This window comes from Euleptes europaea, chromosome 5, assembly GCF_029931775.1.
Source record: "Euleptes europaea isolate rEulEur1 chromosome 5, rEulEur1.hap1, whole genome shotgun sequence".
In the NCBI taxonomy this organism is placed as follows: domain Eukaryota; kingdom Metazoa; phylum Chordata; class Lepidosauria; order Squamata; family Sphaerodactylidae; genus Euleptes; species Euleptes europaea.
In genome coordinates, this window is record NC_079316.1 from 109518659 (window position 1) to 109532032 (window position 13374).

A 13374-nucleotide genomic window follows, 5' to 3' on the forward strand; every position below is an offset into this window, starting at 1 on the left:
TGTTATGACTTTCTCGCGGCTTCTCGCAGCTGCCTCGCTTTGTTGTTCTAACAGACATTTTATTTCGTGCATTCCTCTCCCGTGGGAAACTGAGTTACTATGCCAACCTGCCATATCAGCTATGCTAATATATATTACTGTTTTGTCTATCAGAAGTCTTGGTTAGATAACACAAAGTGCACTATAGAAGGCACCGAGGAGGAAGGCCACAGCGGGCGTCCGAAGTTTCTGAAAGGCCAAGAAGAAGACCTCTGATGATGAGTCTGACGGCTCCTCTCTCACACGGCCACCTCCTCCAGATCCAGGAGGACCAAAGCCCGAGGAGGACTGTTAGTCGCTGGAGGTCCTGAGTCCCTGTGCCCCCCCTCCCCCCAACCACCTCTCCCCTCTCTCGGAACTCCAGCTGCCTTCTCCTGCTGTTAGGGTTGCCAACCTCCACGTACGAGCTGGAGATCTCCTGCTATGACCACTGATCTCCAGCCGATAGAGATCAGTTCCCCTGGAGAAAAGGGCCTCTTTGGCCATTGGACGCTATGGCAATGAAGTCCCTCCCCTCCCCAAAACCCACCCTCCTCAGGCTCCACCCCAAAAACCTCCCACCAGTGGTGAAGAGGGACCTGGCAACCCTTGTGGGGGGGGCTCATAGAGAATATGCCTGAGATCTGTGAGTCTTATCAATCTGTAGAATTGCCAACTCTAGGTTCAGAAATACCTTGAGGTTTTAGGGGTGGATCATGGAGACTGCAGGGTTTGGGGAGGGGAGGGACTTCAGTGGTGTCTAATGCCATAGAGTACACCCTCCAAAGCAGCTATTTTCTCCAGGGAAACTGATCTCTATCACCTGGAGATCAGTTGTAATAGTGGGAGATCTCCAGCCACCACCTGGAGGTTGGCAAGCCGATGAATCCGAGCAACAGCAGATTCAAGTTTAAGAACTACCGGTCTGGAAGAACAAAACAATAAAAGAGCCTTGTGACACCGAACACGTTTATGATGGCAGAACCTTTTGCAATCCAGAGCACGCTTTGTTAGACTCACAAAGTGGACAAGGACACATAGAAATTAACGCCACAATAAACGCTGAGAAGTTTGCAAAGTGCCACAAAGCCTCTTTTCACTCTTTGGCTGCTGCCGACTGACTTCTAGAAGAAAAGCCACCCGTCCATTGGCCTCAAGGCATTCTGAACCCTGTGAGCTACATACCACCAACTGTCATTTTGTCTATCAGAAGTCTTGGTTAGATACGCCAAGTGCACTAGAAGGCCACAGTGGGCGTTCGAAGTTTCTGAAAGGCCAAGAAGACTCTAATGAGTCTTTGGTAGCTCCTCTCTCACACGGCCACCTCCTCCGGATCTAGGAGGAGGACCAAAGCCAGAGGAGGACTGTTAGTCGCTGGAGGTCCTGAGTCGCTGTGCCCCCCCTCCCACCAACCGCCTTTCCTCCTCTCTCGAAACCCCAGCTGCCTTCTCCTGTTCTTAGGGTTGCCAACCTCCACGTACGAGCTGGAGATCTCCTGCTATGACCACTGATCTCCAGCCGATAGAGATCAGTTCACCTGGAGAAAAGGGCCTCTTTGGCCATTGGACGCTATGGCACTGAAGTCTCTTCCCTCCCCAAACCCCGCCCTCCTCAGGCTCCACACCCAAAATCTCCAGGTTTTTCTCAGTCTGGAGCTGACAACCCTATGGGGGAAGGTGAAAGAGAGCCATTGAATATCACTTTGAAGAGTCCAAACGAAGTGCCCCAAATAAAGGTATTTTACCTGTGGCACTATGTACATAAACAGGTGCAGGAATCCTCCCTTTAGACATGACACCCGTGTAGATAAATGGGTGTCAAGAACCACCCTCCCTTTCTCTCCTTTCTCTTCCTTTCCTAGTCACTAAGTCTGCATAAAAGTACTCACATACTTTCCTCAATGTTGCAACATCCCAAACAATGCCGGTTTCCTTTGCTTTGCTAGCTCCTTATCTCATTACAAGGACCTTCGCGTCTCAGCAAAATAAATTGCTTTGCACAAACTGCTTGTTGAGAATGACACCATGAGAAAAGTAGAAAGGTATCGTTATTGAAGACAATTTGTAGAAGTGTATAAAAAGTTGATCAATGCTAAATGACAATGTGATTCTTTCTGCAGTGATTCTGTCTTTGGGTTTCGGCTGGAGAGATTTGATCCCAGCTTGTACTGTTTAAACTGGTACCATTAAAAAGCATAAGCTGTAAAAAGTAATTCCTGATCTCCAGTGCGTTATCCTTGATCAGATCTACCTGGGGTAACGTTTTTCTAGGCACAACACAAATACACCAGCCGTGTGTGTGTGTGGGAGGGGGGGACGGACACCACATTAAATCCCTGGAATCAAAAGTGTTCGGAAAATTATTTTATCAGAGGTTATAAATTGTATGATTATGGCTGGTGAAAGTCAATTAAAGCACACACACACAATGAATAGACAAAGTCCTTTGTCTTAGCAAAAACAAAACTTTACTCACTATAAAATAGGGTAGGGTAAACTTGAGTTTAAAACAAAAAATCCTTACTACATCTCTAGTTCCCTAAAGGTGCCAGAAAAGAACTGGAGGGAATCAAAACTTAAGCACATGACATCTCTAAAATACAGAGTTGCCCCATCCTCTCTGGTTGAGATCCAAAAAGTAAGAGATACTGTTCTTTCTTCTTAGACAAAGAAAGAGCTGTAACATGCAGATTTTTGGGTACGTGACCAACAACATGTTTACAACTGATCCTCACTGACCAATAGCTAATTGACACATTGGATATTATATCACCTTCTTGAACTGGTCAGCATCAATACAATCAATTTTAACCCTTGTCTGTCTGACATGTAACGAAGCTCGCTATCTATTCCCTGAGAAACCCCTTTTCGAGCTTCTGTTGTATTCAGACATACAAGCATAAAGCATCACGTAAATATTCAAACTGTTGTCTATGCAGTGGCTTTGTCAAAATGTCAGCCACCATCTCTTTACTTTCACAGTACTTCACATTTATAAGTTCCCTTCTTTGCTTGTCCTTCACTGAGTCAATCTTGAGTCGAAGATGTTTTCCTCCCTTGGCGATCTCACTGTTCAGTAGTGCTATGCATGCTTGATTGTCCTCAAATATTGTAACAGGTGTCAGTACATCTATTCCAAAGTCACGTAGTAATTCAAGTATCTCCTCTAATTCCATGCATGCACTGCTGGCTGCTATGCACTCAGCTTCTGTTGAAGACATTGAAACAATTTGCTGTTTTTGACTTGTCCAGGTGATTAGATTTTCTTCAAAGAAGAATAGTTACCCACTTGTAGATTTGCTGTCCGTTATATCTCCAGCTAAATCAGCATCCATGTATCCTGTCAGTCTTGGCTCATCATTCGGAGTTATCTTCAATTTTAAGTCGATAGTTTTCTTTAAGTACCCTGTAAGGGGCTTTATTGCGTTCCAATCATATTCTCTTGGTGCACTGGTCCGTCTGCTCAAAATTCCAACAGCTGCGCATATATCTGGCCTGCTGACATTACTTAGATACAGTAGTTTTCCAATAGCCTCTCTGTACTTGTTATTATTGTCCAATAATTCACCTCCTTCTAATTTCATATATGTTGGGTCAAGGGGAGTACTCTTTGGTTTGCACTCCTGCATGTTCATAAATTGTAGAAATTCCAGTATTTTGTTCTTTTGACTGATTGAAAATCCATTGCCTTGATCTTTTTCTATTTCCATTCCAAGATAATTTTTCACTGTACCAAGTAATTTCACTTCCACTGATTGGTTCAGCTTGTCTGCAATTTGCTTTGCAGCTGTTTCAGGGCCCAACAAATTAAAATGTCATCCACAAAGGTCAGGAAATATTCCCACTGTCCAGCCACATTTCTGCTGAATAAGCTTTTCTCTATGCTTCCTTGTTTGAAACCTTGAGCTTCCAGTAGTGAGGTAGGCTTGTGGTTCCATGCTCTAGCAGATTGTTTAAGTCCATACAAAGTCTTTTCAAGTTTACAGACTTGATTTTCAGTATCAGAGTCCTTTAGTCCAGGAGGGATTTGCATATATATTTCTTCTGTCAAGTCGCCATTCAGAAAAGCTGTTTTCACATCCAGTTGCAAGATATGTTTATTCTTAGTTGTGGCTATGCACAGTAAGGTATGTATAGTTGTGTGTCCGATGACCAGTGCATACGTTTCTATGTAGTCAGTTCCAAATTTCTGGGTAAATCCTTTTGCCACTAATCTTGCTTTGTACTTTTCCACACTGCCATCAGCGTTTTGCTTTACTTTAAAAATCCATTTGCATTTGACTGTCTTTTTCCCAGGTGGAAGTTTGGTTAGTTTCCAAGTCTTATTTTTCTGCAATGACTCTAATTCATCCTGAATTGCATGCAGCCATCTCGACCTCTCACCATCGGGCAACTTCTGCAGTTCGCCCCAACCTGAGGGTTCCCACTGGCTGTCCACTTCAGCATAGAGATTCAGTCTCTCCGCTTGAATGCCTTTTGTGGTCCTTGCAGATTTCCTTAAGGTTGAAGAGGGTTGCTCTGTTCCATCAGCTTCAGGGTTGTCCCCTTTTGTCTCTGCTGTCTCTTGACATTCCACAGGGACAGATGGCATAAATTCCCATGCTGTAAATGTAATCTCTTTGGCTTCCTCTTCACAGACCTCTGGATTATTGAAGCTATTAATTCGCTTGTTATTTATGACATCTCTTTCATCAATGTACACAGCATTCAGGCCTTGTACTTTAAAGTTCTTTGGATTCATTACTCGATATCCCTTAACATGTGGGTGATAACCAACTAGTATCCCAAGTTCAGTTGTGGGGCTCAGTTTTCCCCTTTTCTCTCTTGGGATGTATGCATATACACGAGATCCAAAAACTTTTAAATAGTTCAGACTAGGCATTCTGCCATTCCATCTTTCATATGGGGTCATGTTAATGGCACTGGAAATTGACCTGTTATAAAGGTAGGCCTCTGTATTCACACATTCTCCCCAGCAGGGGTCAGGCAAACCTGCCTATAGCAAAAGACATCTTGCATTTTGCATTAGAGTTCTATTGAATCTCTCTGACAATCCATTGTGCTTGGGGGTGTAAGCTACTAAAGTTGCATGCTCTATCCCTTCAGATTCAAGAATCTCTTTCATTTCATTATTAATGTATTCACTGCCATTATCTGTGTATAGCACTTGTATTCCTTTGTTATGCTTATTTCTCACCATAGCAGCATATGCTTTAAATTTCTCAGGTACTTCAGTCTTAGACGTCAACAAATAAACATGAGCAAATCTTGAAGCACTGTCTATAAAATGCAGGATGAATTTGGCGCCACCTGCTGATGGTTTAAGTGGGCCAATTAAGTCAGAGTGTACTTCCTCTAGACTCTCTGCTTTAACATCACTGGTTTTCTGCACGCATCTTGGGGCAATTCCTTTTCCCCTAATGCAAGTTTCACAGCGTTCCTGGTTCTTAATACAGTCTTTCAGTGGTATCAGCAGTTGCTTGACAGAATTAAAGTTTCTATGTCCAAGCTTTACATGCCATGAGAATAAACAATTTTTGTGCTCAAAGTCCATAGCTTTCAGTTCTTTCAACCCTTCATTATAAGCAGCTAAGTAACCTGTTTCATCAACAACTCCATCCTCAGCTCCACATAAATCATCATCATCACTATTGTCATTACAGTCCATTTCATCAGCTATGTTGTTTAAGTAGAAATGAGAACCTTCTGTCAAAACTTCATATTCTCTTTCTTTGGAATCAAACAAACAACACACTCCATTCCGCATTTTTAGCCAAAAACCAGCATCCAACAGCTTTGTCACAAAAATCAAGCATTCCTTTGAATTCGGTATATACAACACATTCTGCAGATTTATTTCCATAATATTTCCACATAGACTCTCAATGAAAATTGTAACAGTCCCCTTTTGAGTACATGTGTATGCTTCTCCCCTTGCAGTAATCAGAAGCTGTACCATATTTTTCAATGAGCGCATCCCATATCTGTTTGGCTGTGTCGTTACACAATATAATGCTGCTTTCCGTTTGGGCAATTGCACTTACAAGAAGACCGATCACTTGGGAATCAGCCTTTTCAAACTTTTTAAGGTTTGGGCTGTCATTAGCAGATTTATCCATACTCAAAACATGTTTGATCTCGAGCACATTAAAGTCATGTTCCACAGTTTTTTTCCATATGGCAAATGGAATTTGATTAAGTGGTGGGATCGCTATTGTCTGGGGCCCCTTTACATTTGAATTCATGGTTGTTGAGGTTGAGACTGCGTTGCTTGACCCGGAAGCACCTCCATTCGACATCTTTGCAGTTTAATCTTCCTTTCTCTCGGCTTACGAAGCGCGGGGTTTTGAAATTCTCTGCCATCTCTCGCAGACAAGCTGCTGAGCTCCAACACAGAGGTTTCCTCTTGCGTTTTGTAATCATTTTGTTTCCCGTGAAAAATCTCAATTCAAAATTTGTGCGTTTTGACTTCACGTCTAGCCATTAATCATTTATGACAACCATCCATGCTACCACTTGATGGGAAAATTCCCTTTTATCAGAGGATTATGAATCGTTTGATTATGGCTGGTGAAAGTCAATTACGGCACAAGCACACAATGAACAAAGTCCTTTGTCTTAGCAAAACAAACTTTACTCACTATAAAAATAGGGTAGGGTAAACTTGAGTTTAAAACAATAAATCCTTACTACATCTCTAGTTCCCTAAACATGCCAGAAAAGAAATGGCAGGAATCTAAACTTAAGCCTAAGGCATCTCTAAAATACAGAGTTGCCCCATCCTCTCTGTTTGAGATCCAAAAGGTAACTGGGTACTGCTTTCTCTTCTAGTCAAAGGAAGAAAGCAGTAATATGCAGATTCTGGTTACGTGACCACAAACACGTTTACAACTGATCTTCACTGACCAATAGCTAATTGACACATTGGAGATTACATCACCTTCTTGAACTGGTCAGCATCAATATAATCAATTTAACCCTTGTCTGTCTGACATATAACGAAGCTCGCTGTCGATTCCCCAACACTAGGCTGATCCTGCATTAAGCAGGGGGTTGGACTAGATGGCCTGCATGGCCCCCTCCAACTCGATGATTCTGTGTCTTAGATGGGGTTAAGGTTTCTGTGGAAGGTCAAGTTGACCGTGAGGGATTCTCCTGGTCCCAGCCTTGTTAATGCAGGTTGAGTATCCCTTATCCGGACATCCCCTATCCAGACTGATCCAAAAACCGGACCTTTTCAGCCAGCATGCAGACATTACTCACAGGCCCTCAGCAGCGACACTGATGGTTCAGTGTACAAAAAATTATTTAAAAATATTGTTTAAAATTACATTCAGGCTATGTGTATAAAGTATACATAAAACATAAATGAATTTCGTGTTTAGACTTGGGTCTCTCCTGGGAGTCAGTGTGGTGTAGTGGTTAAGAGTGGTGGTTTGGAGCGGTGGACTCTGATCTGGAGAACCAGGTTTGATTCCCCACTCCTCCACATGAGTGGTGGACGCTAATCTGGTGAACCGGGTTGGTTCCCCCACTCCTCCACCTGAAGCTATCTGGGTGACCTTCGGCTAGTCACAGCTCTCTTAGAGCTCTCTCAGCCTCACCTACTTCACATGGTGTCTGTTGTGGGGAGGGGGAAGGGAAGGCGAGTATAAACCGGTTTGTTTCTTCCTTAAGTGGTATGAAAAGTTGGCATATAAAAACTCTTCTTCTGTATATGCAAAAATTCCAAAATATGGAAAGATCCGAAATACAGACCACTTCTGGTCCCAAGCAGTCCAGATAAGGGATACTCGACCTGTAGATAAACCGGTTACTACTGTTGGTCATAGAAGCTTCTTTCAGTTCCATCTAGCTCATGAGCCTGCCCCTTACTTAAACTCTGCTCGCCCAGGCTAGCCCCATCTTGTCAGATTTCGGAAGCTCAGCAGGGTACTACTTTATTTATATTTATTTATTTATTGCATTTATATCCAGCTCTCATTCCCAGCAAGCCGGTGGATGGGAGACCACCAAGGAAAGTCCAGGGTGACCACAGAGGCAGGCGATGGCAAAACAACTGTGTCTGTCTCACGCCTTGAAAACCCCATGAGATCAACAAATTTGTGCAACAAATATATGAGATCAACAAAATTGGTTGAGAGAGGCTTAATTCTATACAAATCATTTGTGCTATAGAAATGTTGGTTAAATTACTGAATTCTTTAAAATCACTGATTGCAGCCCTGTTTTTGCAAAACCAATGCCAGTCACTACGCTTATTTTTGGGCTCCATGGATCACTGGAAGAGCTGTCCTAAACAGCCACACCCTTTAAAAACCCCATTGAAGTCAGTGGGTTTGCAAGGGTATAAGTGCTTGGGGACTGCATTGCAGCAACCTCCATTTGAGAGCCAGCGTGATGTAGTGGTTAAGAGCAGTGGTTTGGAGCAGTGGACTCTGATCTGGAGGACCGGGTTGGTTTCCCCACTCCTCCACATGAAGCCAGCTGGGTGACCTTGGGCTAGTCACAGCTTTCTTAGAGCTCTCTCAGTCCCACCTACCTCACAGGGTATCTGTTGTGGGGAGGGGCAAGTTTGATTCTTAAGTGGTAGAGAAAGTCAGCATATAAAAACCAACTCTTCTCTTCTCCTCCTCCTCCTCCGGAGGGGCTGAGATTGTAAACTGCACATCTATTTGGATATGAAGTAAAACAGTGCTTATTCGATCTTGATTCTTCTGAGGATCAGAAGATTTCCAGGCAGCTCATCTTAGTTTTGGAACATCATATAATGTTTGCTTTTTCTCCCCGAAGATTTACTCTTCCTGCCATTTGTGTGTATGTATTTGCCTAACAAATGAGTATACAGCATTTGATGGGAACAGCAGATTTGTAGCTTGAACATAAAACCAAATGTTGACTTAATGTAACAAACAAAATACATGGTTGTTTGTTAACACAAATGTCATTCTCCCCTTTAGCAGAACTTTTAAATATTTTGCTTCCAAAACGTCACTGAGAAATCTATCCCATTGTTCTCCTTCCCTTCCTCCAAGAATCTTTGGGCACTATACAGAGTTCTCTCTTCCCCATATTTTTCTTACAACAATCTTGTGAGGAAGGTCAAGCAGAGAAAGGGGAGTAAAGTCACCCAGCAGGTGGTATTGGCAGAGTGGCTATATGAGCCCCGATTGTAATTTGCCACTCTAACCACTATACCAGGGGTCCCTACAATTTTGAGCCTGTGGGCACCTTTCGAACTCTGACACAGGGTGGTGGGCACAGCCGGAAAATGACTGCCACAGGAGGTGGAGCCAGCTACAAAACGGCAGCCTCAAGATGTGGATCCAACCAAAAAATATCAGGGAGTGAGGTCATGGATAACTGTTCAGCATTTCAGGCAGAAGCACTGTGATGCCTTTTAAAAGGAACGTGTTGTTTTAAAACATTTTCTTGCATATACACCGCTTATCTCCAGTCAACCCATGAAGATCCTTGTGCTGTTGTGTTGGTACTGCAGATCCTTGTGTTGGCACCGCAGCTCCTGGTAAATCAACTTTTTAAAAACCTCCTCCGCCAATCAGATCTCCAATGGCTGACCAGAAGCCCACCTGCCCCTGCCAACTTTCTGAAAACACTTGGCGGGCTCTAGGGAAAGTCTGTGGATACCATGGTGCCGAACCCAGCACTACACCGTGCTGGCAGAACTAAGGGTACGCTTACACAAAAGCAGTCCAGTCCCTGCATCTAGGAAACCCAAATACTGTGTTTAAAGTATATTATGCTATCCAATTAAATGTACGTAAGAATAATACTTAGCATTAGCATAACACTATTATTGTTCCCAGTGCTTCCTATGTCACAACTGTCCTGTAAAGTAGGCCAGTGTTGTTATTCCTGTGTCCCAAGGTAGACTGCTGGGCCTAAAGTCATCTGGCCTGTATTTAGACATCACCACAAATCTCTCTTTGTGCCTGATGGTTTCTAGACTCTGATTTTCAGGGCAGTCCTCCTCTCCCATTCACTTCAAAGGACTTAGAAGGCAGTAATTCTCTTTGAGATTGTAGTGTGACTGTCAGGAATCAAGCTGTAAGAAAGCATATATGCACAATGTATACACAGTTGTAACACTAGCAGTAGAAAAGGAGTCCAGTAGCACCTTAAAGACTAACAAAATTTCTGGCAGGGTATGAGTTTTCGTGAGCCACAGCTCACTTGTTCAGATACAGCTAGAATGTGATTCCATCTATCCTTAAGTAGAACATTACTTAATTACTGTATTATTACTGTAACACTGTGTGCTTCGTGTACAAATAACCACTGCACCGTGCCAGTTTTTTTCTTTGCAATAAGTGCTCATTAATGCCTGAAGATGGCTGAAGATTTTACCCTTGCTGACTGGAGTTTTTAGACACTCGGACAATTTTATTGTTAATTTATTACTAGAGGACAAAGATATCAGTATTTCTTACACAGTGGCAAAGTTTTGTTATATAGCCAGAAGAGTGCGGAGATCTCTGGTTGGTGTCACAAAATTGTAATCATGGTTCTGTATTGATGTTTTTTAAAAAAATTAAATATTTTAAAGTTGCTGGTCAAATGACTGTAAATAAATTAACTGAGTTGCCTGAAGATACAATGTCATGTCCCTGGGGTAGCTTGTATAAAAAACCTGTGCCACTCTTATCATGTTAAAATAAATCCACTGTGAAGTAGGGTAGCAGTAGCTGGAGATCTTCCCCTATTAAAATTGATCTCCAGCCGACAGAGATTAGTTCCCCTGGCCGCTTTGGCAATTGGACCCCAAGGCATTGAAGTCCCCCCTTTCCTAAACCCCCCTCCTCAGGCTCCGCCCCCAAAATCTACAGGTATTTCCCAACCAGGAGCTGGCAACCCTACTGTGAAGTCATTTCTTGATTTATATCCTTTGCACGCCACATTTCCTGCTCATCAGGGTCACATTATTGTGTGTCATGATAACGCATCTCCAGCTTCAGGGCAACTCATTTGACTCATCACTTCCTGTAGACCTGAGGGTGCCATTTTATCATCTGTGTGGGAGGTTGGAATGAAAGATAGGACAGCTGACCTTTGCCACCATCTCACAAAAGAATGTGCCAAAGCAGAAATCCACCTGTGTATCTAGTGTGCAACGATAAGGTGTGTGGGAAAACCCACCTGTGTTAACAACCAAGCGTGATTGGCGGGTGCTCCTCAGCTCCCAAATGCCCAATTGAGATAACAACTGGAAGGAATGTGGGGAAGGGGTTTGAGTCCTCTCCCCCACACCATTTTCCTGACCAGAAATGGTTGGGTGGGTGCTATTTGGGGGAAACCCACAAGACAGATATTACCCCCCCACACACACACACACACATGGATTATTTTAGATTAGGAAAATGGCACAGGAAGGGAAGACTGCAATCATTTGTCCATGTACCACACGTTCACAACCTGAACTGAGCACCAAGAACATGGCAATTGAAGAGAACCTCTCAGCTTGGGTTGCCAGGTCCCTCTTCGCCACTGGCGGGAGGTTTTGGGGGCAGAACCTGAGGGCGGGCTTTGGGGAGGGACTTCAATGCCATAGAGTCCAATTGCCAAAGCAGCCATTTTCTCCAGGGGAACTGATCTCTAACGGCTGGAGATCAGCTGTAATAGTAGGAGATCTCCAGCTAGTACCTGGAGGTTGGCAACCCTACTCACAACTCACATCTGACTGTTACAAAGGACACAGGATGGGCACCCTAGACCTGACCAGTGCACTCTGTAATGTGTAAAGAAATAATAGGTTACTTCTTGCCTACTTGGGGATTTGAACCTAGAGCTTCACAGTCCAGGTTTGACACGCCGTCCATATCATCTTGAATCTCAAATGGCCAGCGTGCAGTCGAATATTGTAAAAAGGTCTGTGTTGCCCTTTTAATCAATTTTGGCCATCTGGAAAGTTTGCAGATTTACCGGTAATAAGAGCAATCCCAAAAGCTCTAAAAATTCCAGCTGACATTCAATGAAAATAGCAAAATCAAACAAATAGGCAATAGTTATCATTAGGAAGAAACCTTTGATACAAAACAATGAGGCAAATTAAAACAAAGAACTAAAAAAAAAGGAACCTCTGTACCCTGACAAGTTTTTTCTGCTGGCTTTGCTATTCTGTAATGACTCATTGTCAAAGAAAAGCAGGCTTTGAGTCCTGATAAGATGGCTCAGAGAAGAATTCTGACTTACCCTCCCGGTAGCCAGATACAATTTCTAAACTGCACGAATACGTCAACTGGATAAACAGAACATTTGTGATAATTGTGGTCAAGTCACAGCTGATTTATGGCGACCCCACAGGGTTTGCCGTTGCCTGCCTCCGCATCACCCTGGTATTCCTTGGAGGTGTCCCATCCAAATACTAGCCAGCGTCAGGACTGAGAGTGCGTGACTGGCCCAAGGTCATCCAGCAAGCTTCCATGGTGCAAGTGGGGATTCGAACCTGGGTTCCCCAGGTTTAATAATCCATAAAGGCGCCACAGCCCAAACACTGGATGTAGGGAGTCCTTTATTAAGAAGCAGCTGGCACAATATCTCACTATATACCAGGAATACTTGGCACAGTTGTTTCAGTGTGTAAATCCACATGTGGCTTGCACTTGGATTCCGAGCAACTGTTCCCCTCTATCATTTCCCTTTTTGTGAAACACCTCTAAGAAGCCCTTAAAATCTTTGCCTGCCATTCCCTTCACACTCCACCTACCCCTCGAATAATTCTGAATTACATTTGTTGAGCATGTGTCTATTAGGGTTGCCAGGTCCCTCTCCACCACCAGCGGGAGGTTTTTTGGGTGGAGCCTGAGGAGGGTGGGGTTTGGGGAGGGGAGGGGCTTCAATGCCATAGAGTCCAACTGCCAAAGCAGCAGCTTTCTCCAGAGGAACCAATCTGTATCGGCTGGAGATCAGTTGTAATAGCAGGAGCTCTCCAGCTAGTACCTGGAGGTTGGCAACCCTAGTGTCCATATATCAAGAATGGGTAGCCACAGCCTCTGATTGGGTCAGTAAACCATGCAAAATAGTGTGTGTGGGGGGGAAGACCCAACCAAAAAACAAAGTTGGATACCCAAAGGTTGGGTGGAAAAAAAGCTCAATTAAACTATGAAATACATTTATTATAAAGCACTCATGCATATATAAGGTTGATCATCTAAAACAGGGGTCGGCAAACTCATCAGTCAAAAGAGCCAAATATCAACAGTACAACGATTAAGATTTCTTTTGAGAGCCAAATTTCTTAAACTTAAACTATATAGGTAGGTACACTGTTTATTAACTTAATAAACTTTAATTAAAGTTTTAAGTCTTAATTAAACTATAGGTACACTGAATAAAACTT